Source organism: Pholcus phalangioides, unplaced genomic scaffold (assembly GCF_987345545.1).
Source record: "Pholcus phalangioides strain wild (caught in Gottingen) unplaced genomic scaffold, Ppha-v1.0 ptg000010l_1, whole genome shotgun sequence".
NCBI lineage: Eukaryota > Metazoa > Arthropoda > Arachnida > Araneae > Pholcidae > Pholcus > Pholcus phalangioides.
The window spans coordinates 19,803,686-19,819,990 of NW_028301603.1; positions in this window are offsets into that span (position 1 = coordinate 19,803,686).

Genomic DNA, 16,305 nt, shown 5'->3' on the forward strand with positions numbered 1-16,305 from the left:
CGTTTACTACTACTTCACCAAACACCAACTCTGGCCATATCGCAATTTACAACCATTAGTGAGATGGGTTGGAAGTGAAGGCGCTGTCTATCGGTGGTCGCCTCGAGTTCGTTAGGGAAAACATCTTATCGATATCCTCCCTTGAGTTCGAACCCGGGACCCTGACAACAACCTTCACGATGGCGGACGAGCATCATACCACCATGCCACTCGGGCACCCAAAACGTTTACTGTCCCCCAGATCCTTCCGCCACCCCCAGGGAGCGATATCGCGCACTTTGGGAAACACCGCTTTGAACGGTGGGGTCTCTGCACTAATCATGCTTGGTTTTTTGCTCCAGCCGAGCTGCTCACGTGTGATATGCAAGGGCTGAAAAAAGTCACAGTACAAGAAGCAACGAGCTATGTACGAATCAATGGCTCGTGGGGATTCACCTGTTTAATTCGCCAATCTGTTAGCCATTGAGTATATTCACGTGAAGCCTCCCGAATCAGGGAGAAGACACATAAGCCTTATAATTTGATTAATTTTTTAAATTATGTCATTATTTGATATTCGGATCTTTTTGTCATAGCGTGACGGGAAAACTGAAGTTGTCAGGACGTGACTGAACAGTCACAAACAAAGGAATATTGTAACGAATTCCATGAAGAGGCAGTGTCTGGAACATGAGTAATATATGCTCATTTATGCACACCACTCTTATTAGGCTGCGGTTATACAGTCGAATCCCATTTTAACGAATACCGATATAGCGAAAATCTCGTTTTAGCGAACACGTTTCTAATCCCCCAGATAAGTTAACGTAGGAACAATGCAGAAAAACTGGAATTCCTTTATAACGAAATTTCGTTATAACGAAGTGATTTTTCCCGGTCTCTTGGAGTTCGTTATAACGGGATTCGACTGTAGTAGAGCGAACAGGTAAGCTGTGAGAGAATTGCGACTAGAAAGGAAAAAAAATGCATAGGAGTGGAGGAAGAGACGTCCGTGCATAGTAAAAGAGAAGAAGGATAGAGGAAATATATATACAGCCGAAAGAAGGGTGGTGAGAAATGTAAAGGGTGTGATGATGGTGAGAAATGTAAAGGGTGTGATGATGGTGAGAAATGTAAAGGGTGTGATGATGGTGATGAATGCCTCCGCAGAAGAGGGAGAAAAAAAAGAGGAGGAAACGGTCAAATCAGCAGATAGCGAAAATCTCCATCTCGATGTGAAAACGCGAACATCGTTGTTCGGATCCCGCACCTCGTTGAGTGCCGCCTCTTCTTCTCGAGTATGTGATATGTGTAGAAAAAAACAATAAAATTTTTTTCTATGAATAGAATGTTTTGTTATTGTTACAGCACATACATTCAACTAGTAATATTGCAGGTTATGAACTAAAATTGAAAGGATTGTATGGTATGCTCATAAGTTACACTCAAATCTGTTGATGTAAGTGTGAATTTTTTTGAAATTCCATCCCATATATCCTGTATCGTCTATCAAACACTGTAATTAAACTAATGTATGTGATAGACCTTAGATTTTGATTCATATTTTCAATGATGTACAGGGTATTCTGTAAGTACTAATGCAGCCTTTACCTTATCAACCGTTCATAGTACACGTATAGTTTCAATTTAAAAAAATGCGGAAAAGGCGTTCAAAAATGACCCTGTACCATTTTTGAGTATGAAAATACAGCGTGTAATAAAATAAGAAATCTAAATTTTTATACGGTCGCCTTGTCCTTCAAGTTTTAGAAAGTTGCTGCCCTGTCTCTCCTGAGGCCAACAGGAAAAGTTCCATGTTTCTAAGTGCAATATTCGCCAAGATATTCGAATTCAAAAATCGGAGAAAAGTTTTCAAAGAACAGCAAAAGCTAACACAAACAACGCTTCTTTCCCTCATTTAGTTCTTTCTCAATTTTTTTCAATTTTTGAATTCAAATATCAGTGAATATTGCAGATAGAAACATGGGATCTCTTTTGTTGGACTCGGAAAAGATAGGAGAACAATTTTCTAACCGAAAATTAGAAGACAAGGGGACCGTATAAAAACTTATATATATATTTTTCAATTTTTAAATTATACTTCTATGACGGACGGTTGATGAGATAATGACACCATTAGCACATGACACCCTGTATAGCAAAATATTAGATCAGAATTACGTAAACATAACAAGGAATAGGTTATTGAAACCATGTTTCAAGTAATGTTTTAAAGTTCTCAAGCAAAATGTCAAAAATATCATCCTTCATGAAACACATTTAAAGTTTTATTCACGGATTTACTTGTATGTGAAAATGCAACGCTAAAGTGGATTTAAGTTCGATTCTAAGCGTCACGTAAACAAAGAGAGGCCGGTTTTGAATTCACAAACAAACAGGGATTTCATAAGAAATAAAAATTGATATTTTCTTACAAAATGACGTTTCAACGTAGTCGGATATCTTAAGACATGCGCACTCTTGGACACAGCCCGGAGCTTTGAGTGCGTAGGAGCCCCCCCCCCCCCCTCCGAATACTAAAATTTGATACGTTTTTTTAATATGTATCTAAATTTGTATACGAAAAAACCCTCAAGCAAAAAGGGGAAATGATGCTGCAAAAATGACCCTACATAAAATCAGGGTCACCTTAGAACATGGGGGTCATCGAGTTTTGGCTCTGATGGCAATAGAGCGTCCTATATGATTAGATCTGGTGCCATGATTTTCGAGAATAAGTAACTACGCAAGGTGTTGTTTCCAGCTAAAGTAGGGGCACCAGAATTATGCTACCACCAAAGGGCCCATGGAGGTGAGCCGGCACAACATAGACCATCCACACCTCACGGAAACCCTCACTGAATGGGGGGAGGTGACTTCACCCGTGAAATTTTTCTTCAATATCAGTTTGCTTTAAAAAAATCAATTCAATAATAAGAAAGGTCTCGCTCCTTACCGGGGAGGGGGGATGGGTAAAACAAGGAGGCGCCACGAGAGCAAAAATTGTCCAAAGGTGCCATGGGTGAAAAAGGTTAAAAAACACTGCCTTAGACAATTTGTGACACGTCATTCCATCCCCATTACTCGCGGAGTCACAGCATAGGCCTCATGACAATCACTAGAGACCCGCCTTTAGACTAATACCCTAATAAGTCCAAGACAAACACTAGTTTCTACAGCAAATCCATCACGATACTCATTCGACTACACAGCCACACCCAAGCCTAAACTGAACAAACAAAAGGCTTAGCAGCCTACTCCAGTGGCGCAAAGCGTGTCCAGTCTTCAAGCTCCAGAGGGAAAAATAATAATCATTATCATTCAACAAACTATCACAGGAGAAAGGCCATAATCAAAAAAGACAACTTCAATATAGAAGACGACATATTAGACAAATTAAACTTCAAAAGAATTCTGTAATATAATCGATTTTTCACAAGTTCCTGCATTCAGGTGAGACGACCCCGTTTTTACGTCGTGTTTTCTTTTGCACACACACACAAAACACAACAAGTGACAGAAAAGTAAGTTAGAACAAATATTTATAAAAAGAAACAAAACGTATATAACAAGGTCTTGAGGTTCTTCTTCCTGTGGTTTGGTGTCGTCACCCGAATAACTTGGAGTCCTCAAAGCGTGTCCAAGTAATATCAGAAAAGAAGAGCAGAAACCAAATTGCTAAAAGTCCGATCAAGGCCGTCTTCTTCGTCGTTATACATGACTTGGTTTTGACAAAAAAAAAAAAGGAAATTGCCAAACAAAAAAAATACTGCGTATCTAGTCATCTTTTAAGTCGACGATTTTTGAGCCGCTATTACCGTTAGGATGTGCCACTTTCGGTAAAAGAGACCGAAATGGTTTTATTTATTTATTGTTTTTTTTTTGGTTGTGGTAAATGGCTTGCGTGTCTTTTATGGCAGGTACTGTGTATGCGTATTTTGATGATTGACTCCATGGCGGCGGTTGTCGTTCTAAAGAGATTTCCGATTTTCGGGGACGTGGGAAAAGGCGATGGAGGCTAATTTGTTGCTATTTAAAATCCTGGTTGACGAGTTGAAATGAACTAACTGATGTGAAATTGAACTGGATGATTTTGCTGGGTTTGATTAATTGATCGTCCGAAAAAATGATGATGGAGGCTTATTAATTTATGTCGATCAGTCAATCGATTGGTTATAATTAATCATTTTACTATTATCTTATATCTTATGATTATCTCTTATATTATCTTATACCTTATTATTGTCTCATTATAATTATTATCTCACTTATAATTATTATCTCACTTATAATCGATCGATTTATTTTAAGCAAACATTAGATCAATTCTGTCGCATCATGAATTGATCAGTCAATCGATTTCACTCTAGCACTAACCAGCTTTGTCTCATATTATGGTTTCATTAATCGATTCATTTCCAACAGTTATTTGATTAATCGATTAATTGCAATCATATATATATATATATATATATATATATATATATATATATATATATATATATATAATTAATTATATATATAATATATATATATTATAATAATATATATATATTATAATAATATATATATATTATATATAATTAATATATATTTGATTAATCGATTAATTGCAATCAAACATTTGATCGATTTTGTCGCATCATGGATCGATAGATCGATTTATTTCTTATAATTGTCTCTTATATTATCTTATATCTTATAATTAGCTCTCTTAGGGCGGTATTCACCGACATGGTTTAAACCTGTAGTTACAATTTTTGGATAAGAGATCAACATAGATTGGTTAAAACCCTGAATTTAACCAATCCGTGTCGATCTCTTATCAAAAAATTGTGACTATAGCTTAAACCATGTCGGTGAATACCGTTCTTATTATTATATTTTATCATGTCTTATTATTATCTTATAATAATTTCTTATAACTATTTCTTCAACTATATCTTTATTATTTACCAATTTCGATCGATTTATTTCAAGCAAACATTTGATTAATTAATTCAGTCGCATCATGAATTGATCAATCAATCGATTTGACTTCACATATTATAGTTTGATTGATCAATTTATTTTTCAATAAAATATTTGATTAATTTTATCGCATCATGGATTGATTTATCGGTTCATTTCAATCAAATGTTTGGTTAATTCAGCCACACTATGTATCGATGAATCGATTTTAATCTATCATTTGGCCGCTTCGTCGCTTCATGGATTAGTCGATCGATTTATTTCATGATCGATATAACGACTTTCCTTTAGCATTTGACCAAAGTGGTCGGATATTGTAGATTTATTTAAATCAAACATTTTACTAATTTTGTCGCATCATCGATTTATTTTAAACGAATATTTGAGGAATTTAGTGGCACCATGTATCGATCAATCAACTTCACTCTAGCACTTGACCAGCTCTGTCGAACATCATGGATTGATTGATCGATATATTTCAATCGAACACTTTATTACATTTATCGCATCATGGATTGATACATCGATTTATTTTGAATCGATACTAATTTGACTGATTTTGTCGTTTGAGGGGGTCAAACCCCCATTTGATCTGCTTGGTCATATCATGGATCGATCAACCGATATCACTTCGATTCATTTCAATCGGACATTTGATGAGTTCTGGTGCATCGAGGATGATCCATCAATCGTCAGATCGATTTTCTTCCCCATTGATCAATCAATTGTTGGATTGATTTTCTTTTCCTCCATGCATCGATCAATCGATTTCACTCTATCATTTGACCAGCTTTCTCACATCAAGGATTGATAGATCGATTTATTTCAATCAAACATTTGATCGATTCTGTCGCATCGTGAATCAATCATTTGATCACTGTTATCGCACCATAAATCAATTAATTTTTTTCGATCAATCATTTGATCAAATACTCTCGTTCCATTGTAGATCAATCAACTTTTTGAGGGATTAATTTTGTCGCATCTTGGATCAAAGTTTTAATAAATTTTATAGATGAATCAATTGCTTCATAACAATAAATTGTTTGCCATCATCAAGGGTTCCTTCTTAATCAGGCTCCTCATGGGTTAAATAGAACAGTCTCGTAACTGAGGTGATCATACGTCCCGTATGTCTCATGACAGTTCCGGTTTTCTTCTGTTTTTCTGGCCATCCCGACTTTTTTGCAAAAATGTCCCGGTTTTTTCCCGTTTTTTTAGTCGGAGTTTTCTTGAATTTTGGAGAGATAGGTGGCTTTTTCTTTTTCCTCAGCCCAAGGCAAGAGATATTTTCTGGATATTATGCCGAGGTGAATTCGGGAAGGGAAGTCATCTGATCTCCGTCGGTATTGGTAACAGTTCTAGTGTCTTATATATACCATCGCATCAGATCAGCTAATGGCCCTGGTACAATTATTGAAGATCTCAAAGGAGGTATAGAAGTAGCGTTCTATACCTTACATAAGTTGAAGACGCACCAGACAAATTTTAGATTCATTCGGACGCAGCGTTATTTATTTGGAAATCGGTGAAACATTGATTACCATTAATGTGGGATGTTTAGTTATAGTTCTGTCTTTTGTTCAGTAGATGGCGCTGCGGCAAGAATAAAAATGAATGATTAAGATATAGAATGATGGTGACGGATTGCTGTCAGGGAAGATGGCGCGAAACGCCACGCTTTTTTTCATGTCTGTGTCAGTGGAACGTCTTATATTTCTTATGTTTGTGCGTGTAATAAATGTTTAGCAAACTGATGTTGTGTTATTCTCTGTGAAGAGCCCACATTTATTTTCTTTGTTGTTGCATTGTACTTTGTTAAAAACAAGTAAGTTGACGCATCTAAAGTGAGGCAGTATTTCTCAATATACATTAAACAAATGTGCGAAAACGTTCTGGTAGAAGTTCTTTTTCGTTCACTTGGGGGCAAAAGGTTGAGTGGGGGTGAAGGGGCCGCTGTGGTGTGCGAGTGGTCATAAGGACGGACTCACGCGAGCCGATCTCCCCGTTAAAGAATCTCTCCACAGAGAGCAACAGACCTACAACGGTGCAATTGTTCAATCATTACACCTCACTCATAGTTAGAAAAATCGCCGGCAGATGGCAGCACTACACATAACAAGCCTTACACAGAAACAAAATTCACATTAGACTCACTACACGCACAGCTTTCAGCATGCCCCAGGTCTTCGACCACGTGCTAAAGTCTCTTCATTGAGGCAGAGTGATTGAGGCAGTCCATGATCTGGTTAGGGTGAGCAATTGAGGCATAGGCGGAGATTGACTTGGAAGTCTGGGGGGGGGGGGGCAAGGTCATTATTGCTGGGTGGGAACGATAATGATGATGATGTCAATTCATCTAACCATATATACATTAGATCAGTCGACTCCACGTTTGACTCTGCCTCCCCCCGCCCTCCCCCGTATCTCTGCCCATGAGGTGAGGGAGGGAGGGTACAATTTTTGAATCAATTAACGAGACACAAAATAATCGAAATTCTCGAATCACCACAAACGAACTTATTCTGAAAATATTTTCAAACTTGGAGATTGAAGAAAAATGAAGGACACACTCCGCTCCCGATTTCAGGGAGACATCGAAGCGTTCCCGAAGGATGGGTACATCCGGAAATTTATCAATTTATGTCACAATAACAACGATTTTTCATGTATACGTACATACAATAAGAAATCTGCAACGAAAATTGTAATCATACATCGTCCACAGTTACTCAGTCAGTGATGGTGCCATTGTCTTTGGGTAGATAATCGCACAATAATCTTCGATTATGTATGATAAAATCTGGAATTGAATTTGTCCAGCTAAAGTATACCCCCACCATCGCCACAGTGGTGGACGGCTGAAGTTGATTTTCTGCGGTTCCCAACTTCGAGGCGGGGATGCGAACCCTTTGAAAAGTCCAACCACAGGTCTACAAACGGTGCAAATATTCAATCATCACAATTCACTCACTTCTTTTCTGAAACCTAGATGACAGCACTACATACGCATACGCACTCAGACTGTTAGGTACACACACAGTTACACTTACGTTGATGATTTGAGGCAAGCATCGAGTTCATCAACTGGCGTTGAACATTTTTATTCCCGGTTTTGTCGCCGTAGTTGTTGTTCTCCGTTGTTAGTGACGTCATACGTCCAGCTTGTGCAGCGAATATTATTCAAACGCCTTTTAAGCATTTTTTAAATTGAAACTATATCTCTACGATGGGTGATAAAGGCCGCATCAGCACTTACAGGACACCCTGTATACAGGCAAGCAAAAATACCCGGCGCTTCCCGGGTTTTCTTCAATTACTGGGAGGATTGGAAATGTGACAAACCGTTATAAATGAATAAACTGTTATAATAACAGAATTAAAGGTGTGACAAACCATTGTAAAGGCATATATACACATCTGAAACGCATTGTTGGGAAACCACGGTAACCAATGTAAACATTCCGAAAGTGACTGTTGGGGCCCAGGAACCATCGTTGCCCGACTGTTTTTCCGCCCATTTCGGACATTTGCCCATGTCTGACGAAGTTTTAAAGTAGCCCTTTTAGGAGACGCCCAAAACAAGTAACCTGGAGAGAAGCAGACGACAGAGATTCCGCGGCTTGCATCGAGCTTATATTACTGGAGGGAGCTTCCAGCCGCCGCGACTGCAGCGACATCAAATGCGAGGCGTGACTCGGCGAAAACAAAGTTCCCGCCTGGCAATTTTTCACATAGAATTCCCTGTGTATATACTGTACAGTCGAATCCAGTTTTAACGAATATCATTATACAAGATATACAGAAGACTGGATGTTGTGAAGATATTTATTATTTGAGATGTTGATTTTTTAAGGAAGGAAAAAACTCATCTCTGCCTCTACCGGGAGTCGAACCCGGGTCCCTCGATTGCCGGACGAGTGCTCTGACCACTAAGCTACAGAGGAGATAGAGATCTTCCTTCGCTAGAGCGTATATATGTGCCGAACGGAACCGTGCAATGGACGGTGAACCGATCAGCTAATAGCTCATGTACGACGAGCCACCAGAGGGCTATATATGGACCCGGGTTCGATTCCCGGTAGAGGCAGAGATGAGTTTTTTCCTTCCTTAAAAAATCAACATCTCAAATAATAAATATCTTCACAACATCCAGTCTTCTGTATATCTTGTATTAACAAGTGGAGAGCGACATTCATGTCATGAATATCATTATAACGAAAATCCAGTTTTAACGAATATCGTTATAACGAAAATCCAGTGTTAACGAATATCGTTACAGCGAAAATCCCGTTTTAACGAAAGTTTTTCTAACCCCCAAGATAAGTTTACATAGGAGCAATGCAAAAACCTGGAGTTCCTTTATAACGAAATTTCGTTTTAACGAAGTGATTTCTCCGGTCTCTTGGAATTCGTTGCAACGGGATTCGACAATATCGAATCTCTCTGTGGCGAGACTTTTTAAAGGGTATATCGATTATCATTCGCGCCACGAAGTTGGGAACCACAGAACCAACTTCAGCCTACCACCACTGTGGCAACTGAGGGGTATGAACCCGTGGACCTCGCGATGCGAGTCCGTCACTATGACCACTCGACCACCACAGCCACCAAACGCCAGACCTATAAGGGTGAAAGATGGAAATGTTTTCATGATTTACACTTATATTCATAAGAATATAATACAGTGACACCACCGCTACAACGATAAACCAATACAATGATACTTTTTCGTCTTGCCCGGGAATGCCTGTAGCAAAATGGTAAACTGTTGCTTCTCAATATTATCCTACAACGAAATAACAACAATATTTTTCCTTGGACCGCAGATAATCGTAATATCGAGATTTCACTGTATATCAATAATACGTTTAGGATGAAGCAGATCTGATGGTCAAAGGCCGAAAGAAATAAAAGTTTAGCGTTTCGGTGGGAAAATTATTGTTGTTTTCTCACGTAATGGCGCCATCTGTTGTAAAAAGAGGTAAGTGTGTCGGTGCCTAAAGTGGCCATGATCGTGCTTGCTTCCCATTTCGGAGTTTCCGGAACTAAAGATGTCTTTTGTGGGTCCCAGCTAATGAACCAATGTTTGTGTAGAAATGTATATGCGATGAGATGCAATGTAATGTATATGCAACAGGAACAAAGATTCATGTATTAATGAATGTCCGGTCAACATGTTTTTTATTCATTTGTAAATAGTCGAATCCCGTTTTAACGAATACCGTTATAACGAAATTCTCGTTTTAACGAACACTTTTCTAATCCTCCAAATAAGTTTACATATGAAAAATGCCAGAGACCTGGAATTCCTTTATAACGAAGTGGTTTCTCCGGTCTCTTGGTGTTCGTTATAACGGGATTCGACTGTATGTATTCATAAACATCAATTTGAAGTATTTTGTTGGAGGATTACAATAACAAAAATACATCATTTTAATAAATATTTACTAAATTCTTGTCGCTTAATTGATTCTAAAGTATTTTATTTACGGAAATTATATTCTGTAATTGTATTAGTGGTTCTCCTTAAGTAAAATTGTAATTGCAACAAGGCATTCGACTGCATTTGGCACTAGAAGCTCTTACCGAAGATGATTATTTTTCATTTAAATTCCTGAGATCGTACTTACTTTCCAGAACACACATTTCTGGTCAAAATATGAGACGCATTTTCACCCAAAAAATGCCATACAAGCGGGAATCAATCAAGGATCAAACTTAATACCTATATCGCATAATACCTTTATGGATGACTATCCACAGGTGACTAAGGGAATTCTTTCTTTATATGCTGGCGATGTCCTAATGATATGTACAGATAGGAGAGCTTTTAAGGCTCTCAGTCACCTCCAGGAGCTGGAAGTGGAATACTGAAAAGAGCGAAACTAAATGTCCAAAAGTCCGTTTTTATGTGCCTCACACATAAAGGGATTCCACCGAATTTTCTTGTTTATTGAACGTCAAACGACTGACCCAATCACATTAACAAGGTGCTTAGTAGTATATGTAGACACTCGCATGAATTTAAAATATCATATACAGTCGATCTCGTGCAAACGGAAAATTATTTTACAAAGATCTGCAACGAGGAAACTACAACAAATCTTGGGCTATCTGATGGATAATAAAGAAACTATTTTGATAATAACTGGGAGTAGTGAACAATCAACTAGTGATTCGGAAGTAGAATCTGAAACAGATACAAACTCAACGCCGCTGTGGTGGTCGAGTGGTTATAGTGACGGACTCGCGATGCGAGGATCCGGGTTCGAACCCCACAGTGTTGGTCGGCTAAAGTTGGTTTTCTGTGGTTCCCAACTTCAAGGCCGATCTCCCCGTTAAAAAGTCTCGCCACAGAGAGCAACAGTCCTACAACGATAAATCATTCAATCATAACACTTCACTCATAGTTTGAAGAACTGATGGCAGCACTACACATAACAAGCATTACAGAGAAACAACAAAACTTCACGTCAGGTTTCACTACACGCACATTCCCGCATGTACCGACAGCATGGTATGGACAAATATTAATGTAAATAAATTATAGTAATTATTTTGTAAAATGTTGCAAATGATGGCAATATTAATCACTATACAGAAATTATATTTTTTTGGTAGAGTGGGAATATTTTTTGCAAATACATTTATTCACTAAATTGATTATTCCAACGCAGTGGTTCTCAACCGGGGGTCATATGGCCTCGGGGGGGGAGGGGCCCTAGGATATTCCAGGGGGCCCACGGATGAAAATCTGGCAAAAGAAGAGCCACGGCTACTGATACGGGGGCCACGAAGAAGTTTGTGGAATTAAATTTTTTTAGTCACTCTGACTGAAAAAAATTTAATTTCAAACAAAAAATGCATAGAATATATTTTTCGCAATTTTTCCGCTATTCAAGTAACATTAACATGAGGAAGGAAATGAAAAAAAGCGTTGCATGTAATCTCGGTGGGTTTACGACTTGGGGATGACGTAGGCCCTGACACAAACTATAGAAGAGATTTAAAGCAAAATGGAGTAACTGTAAAGACAGAAAGTGTTGTATGTTTTCGAAGACTTTTCATTCGAAGAGGGTTGCCATAAAGAAAACAGACAAAGATTTGTTGACCATTCATTGGCATTCTTTTGAGTGCTGGTAGTAAATGCAATCCAAGAAGTAGATGGGTGAAAAATGAAAGCTTGTAAAAAAAAAAACCCCATCGTTTTCATGCAATTACAGACGGATAGCCATCTAGTTTAGCACAAAGCTATCTTAAACCGGCACTGAGTGGTCTGATCATTGATCATTTTTGTCGCACCACGGTCATTTTCTGCACACGAGGGCTAATTAGACCGGGACCTACAATTTATTTCCGATTCCGAACGGCAGGCTTGTTTCTTATACTCATCGAGAGGTTGGTGCTCTAACCCCCTCGATAGGAGACTCCCTGCGGTCGCAATTTTTCGCTGCGGTCAAGTCGCCATTTTTTGTTGTACCCCCTATGTCAGGAAAGTTTTCTGACAAGGACGAACCGGGTATCGAACTCGCGGCACCTCTAAACCTGAGTGGTCTGATGGGGGAATATATTTATAAAAATCGAATAAAGAATGATTGCTTTGGGGTATTTTTTTATGAATTTTTGGGGAGGGGTGTGCCAACCCATTGCCCCCACTGAAAAGAAATAAAGTCGAATTCAGTTATAACGAACTCCATCCAAGAGACCAAATCATACATGAGGAAAAATACCCGCGAAATTAAATTTTTTAAAACTACATTGCTGTATAACTTAAGAAACTGTAATTGCATAAATTTGCTGTTGTGTCTCAATCGCAAGTGTTCATGTGCCATTCCTTTCAATTTAACGGGAAAAACGTGATTTTAAACATATTTAAGACGGTATTAACGTCATTTGGTTTGTACTGATTGGTTTCTATATGCAATCCAAGCAGATAATGTATGGGGACTTCCTCTAAGAGATTGATGTTTAAAGTTTTTTTAATCTATACTGTAATGCTTCTTCCTATTAACTGCCCTACTACCGAGTTCTATCAGGACCGTCTCAATATCATAGGGCCCCCCCCCCTCCTTAGGCAAAGTGATGCTATGGTAGTCCCATACTTTAGCTGGAAATAAACAGCCTACATATTTCCTACTTATTTTCAAAATTAATTGTACTATACAAAATATCATAAGGTGGGGTCACTTATGGGCATGAGGCCCCCTCACAAGAGTGGAACTGGCAGAGCTACAGCCCGGGGCCTAATATGGTTTTCATAATTTTTTTTTCATACAATAAATTTCATATAGGGAAGAAGGTCTGTAAAATTTAGCCGGGGACTTGAGGAAAAACCCCATCCTAGGGAACTTGTTGCAAAATGTAGGCAGTGAGGCCTGGGTGGGTCCATGCCCTAAAGAAGGTCGTGGTTATGGGTGGTTATGGGTGGTTTTGTTGGATTCTCTCTCTCACTGTATATAAGTGTTAGTCACTAATATAAAATCCTTATTTCTTCGCACCTTAATTTTTCTTCTCAGCTCTCCAAACCACCTGTCATGGCCCCTTTCTCCATTTTCTTCCGTGGCCCCCTTGAAGTATCCCAGTACAACAAGGGGGCCATATGGCCCCCAGTTGAGAACCACTGATCCAACGAAATATTCGATTTTCACCGTATCGAAATTGAAGTCAACAAACTGCTAAGAGGGGGTTTTGGATTTGCTGACTTCTGATGACAAGGGGGGGGGGGTAGGGTTTGAAGGTTGCTTATGTCATCAACCATCCCTTTTTGAAGATATGAAATATTCTAAGCTGCTGACGAAATTTTGCTGACGGGGGGGGGGGGGATCAGTGTTCTGCTGACAAGGGGGGGGGGAGAAGGGGGTCAAAATGGCTGAAAATCTGCTTACGTAATACTTGAATGGCTCCTTATTTATATTTTCCGATGGGCTTGAAATCCTGGTAATGAATCATTATTATGTTCACATGAACAGTTTTGTCACTGCGTTGCGTTACGCAATGACAAAACCCGTATATACTGGGTGACTCGAAATGTTACGCCGCCAAAGCAGTTTTTTTTTTTTTTTACCTTGTAGCAGCATTTGCAGCGAATTCACAATGGCACTAACAATTTTAAGGGAATTAAAATTAATATTTAAGACTCTAGAATACTTTAAGAAATTCATTTTTAAAAATATTGTTGGTGCTGCTACCTACTTTCAAAATTAGAAGTGCCTTATGTGGTGATGGCGAACCTCAGGTATGAAAAGCTCAATTCTTCATTCAGCTTTGCTCCTTATAAAAAAAACTTGACGAAAGAAACTGACCTGAAAGATCAAACTTCCAGTTCAGTAATTTTTTCAGGACCCAAGGAGACATCCAAAACAAAGGTCCTCCACACAAGCAGACGACAGGTAAGATCGCAAAAAGTAAATTTTTCCACGCTACACTTTATAGTAATGTGCTGCCATCTAATGTCAAATTTAAAAGTGACTCATGTGGTGATGATGAAGTTCAAAATAAAAAAAACTATATTCTTTTATTCCGCTGAGCTCCTTATAAACAAAGCTCATAAACTGAACTGGAAATTCAAACTGAAAGTTTGGTTATTTTATTTGAGCATAAGGAGACGTCCAAAACGAAAAACCTCTTAATGAGCAGACGACAGACGGTTTGTACGGTTCCTTACAAGCTAAGCTCACAAACAGAACTGGAAGTTTGAACTGCCAGTTCAGTAATTTTTTCGGGACACAAGGAGACGCCCAAAACAAGTAACCTGGAGAGAAGCAGACGACGAGGCTTGCATCGAGCTTATATTACTGGAAGGAGCTTCCAGCCGCCGCGACTGCAGCGACATCAAATGCGAGGCGTGACTCGGCGAAAACAAAGTTCCCGCCTGGCAATTTTTGCACATAGAAATGTACAGTCCGGTCTCTAAATATTAGGTTTTAAAGATTTAAAAAAAGGATAAAGAACTCATCTGAAGGTGAAAAAAGATTTAATTATTTATTTCATTAATACTGGAATCATTTCTTTCATCAATTCTTGAATTTTCCTTCATTATTTTTTGAATATTCTTTCATTATTTTTTGAATATTCTTTCATTATTTTTTGAATATTCTTTCATTATTTTTTGAATATTCTTTCATTAATTCTGGAATTATTTCCTTTATTAATTATTTTATTTCTTTCATTACTTCTGAAATAATTGCTTTCATCAATTCTGGATTTGTTTCTTTCATTAATGCTGAAATTATTTCTTTTATTAATACTGGAATTATTTCTGTCATTGATTCTGAAATTATTTCTGTCATTGATTCTGAAATTATTTCTGTCATTGATTCTGAAATTATATCTCATTAATTCTGGAATTGTCTCTTTCATTAATTCTGGAATTGTCTCTTTCATTAATTCTGGAATTGTCTCTTTCATTAATTCTGGAATTGTCTCTTTCATTAATTCTGGAATTTTCCTTCATTATTTTTTGAATATTCTTTCATTATTTTTTGAATATTCTTTCATTATTTTTTGAATATTCTTTCATTATTTTTTGAATATTCTTTCATTATTTTTTGAATATTCTTTCATTATTTTTTGAATATTCTTTCAAATTCTTATAAATTCTAGAATATTTTCTTCCATTAATGCTGAAATTATCTTTCTTTAATGCTGAAATTATAACTTTCATTAATTGTGGAATTATCTCGTCCATGCTGAAATTATTTTTCAATTTATTGTTTTAAACTCCTATTTATGCCATAAGAAAATAACGGGTTTGTTTTCGCCGAGTCACGTGATGTTCCGACGAAAGATGTTGGGGGACACCGTTCTCACAGCACTGCCAAGGCGGAGACCGCTGACGTCAGACTCTCTCCAGAGGCTTGATTTTATATAGGCTACTGTTGGTGCTGCCATTTAATCTAGAAATTTCAGGCAACTCAGTTCTCTTTGTTATTTTTTGGCATAAAATTTTATGCCAAAATTTATGCATTAAAATTTTATGAGACGAAAATTTCGTAAACAAAATTCGTACATTTGCAATAATCAATTTTATGTAGAAAAAATAATCATTTCTTTCCACAAAAACATTCGGACAATACGGATGATCGAACAAATAAGTGAAAATACGGATTATGTGGTCTTCAGATAGGGTTACCAGATTCAATTCACGAATTTTTCAGCTAGGGCCTCCAAAAAATCCTTTGGCCCGGGGCCTATGATGCTTTACGACGATCCTGCCTGTCAGCCTCACTCTTGTGGGGGTCATGGAATTCCAGTACTTGGTTCCTTTAGGTCTATTAATTTACATTAATTAAACAAAAACATCAATAAAAAATTCGAAAAAAGTTATCGAATTGCAACGTATATTTGATAAAG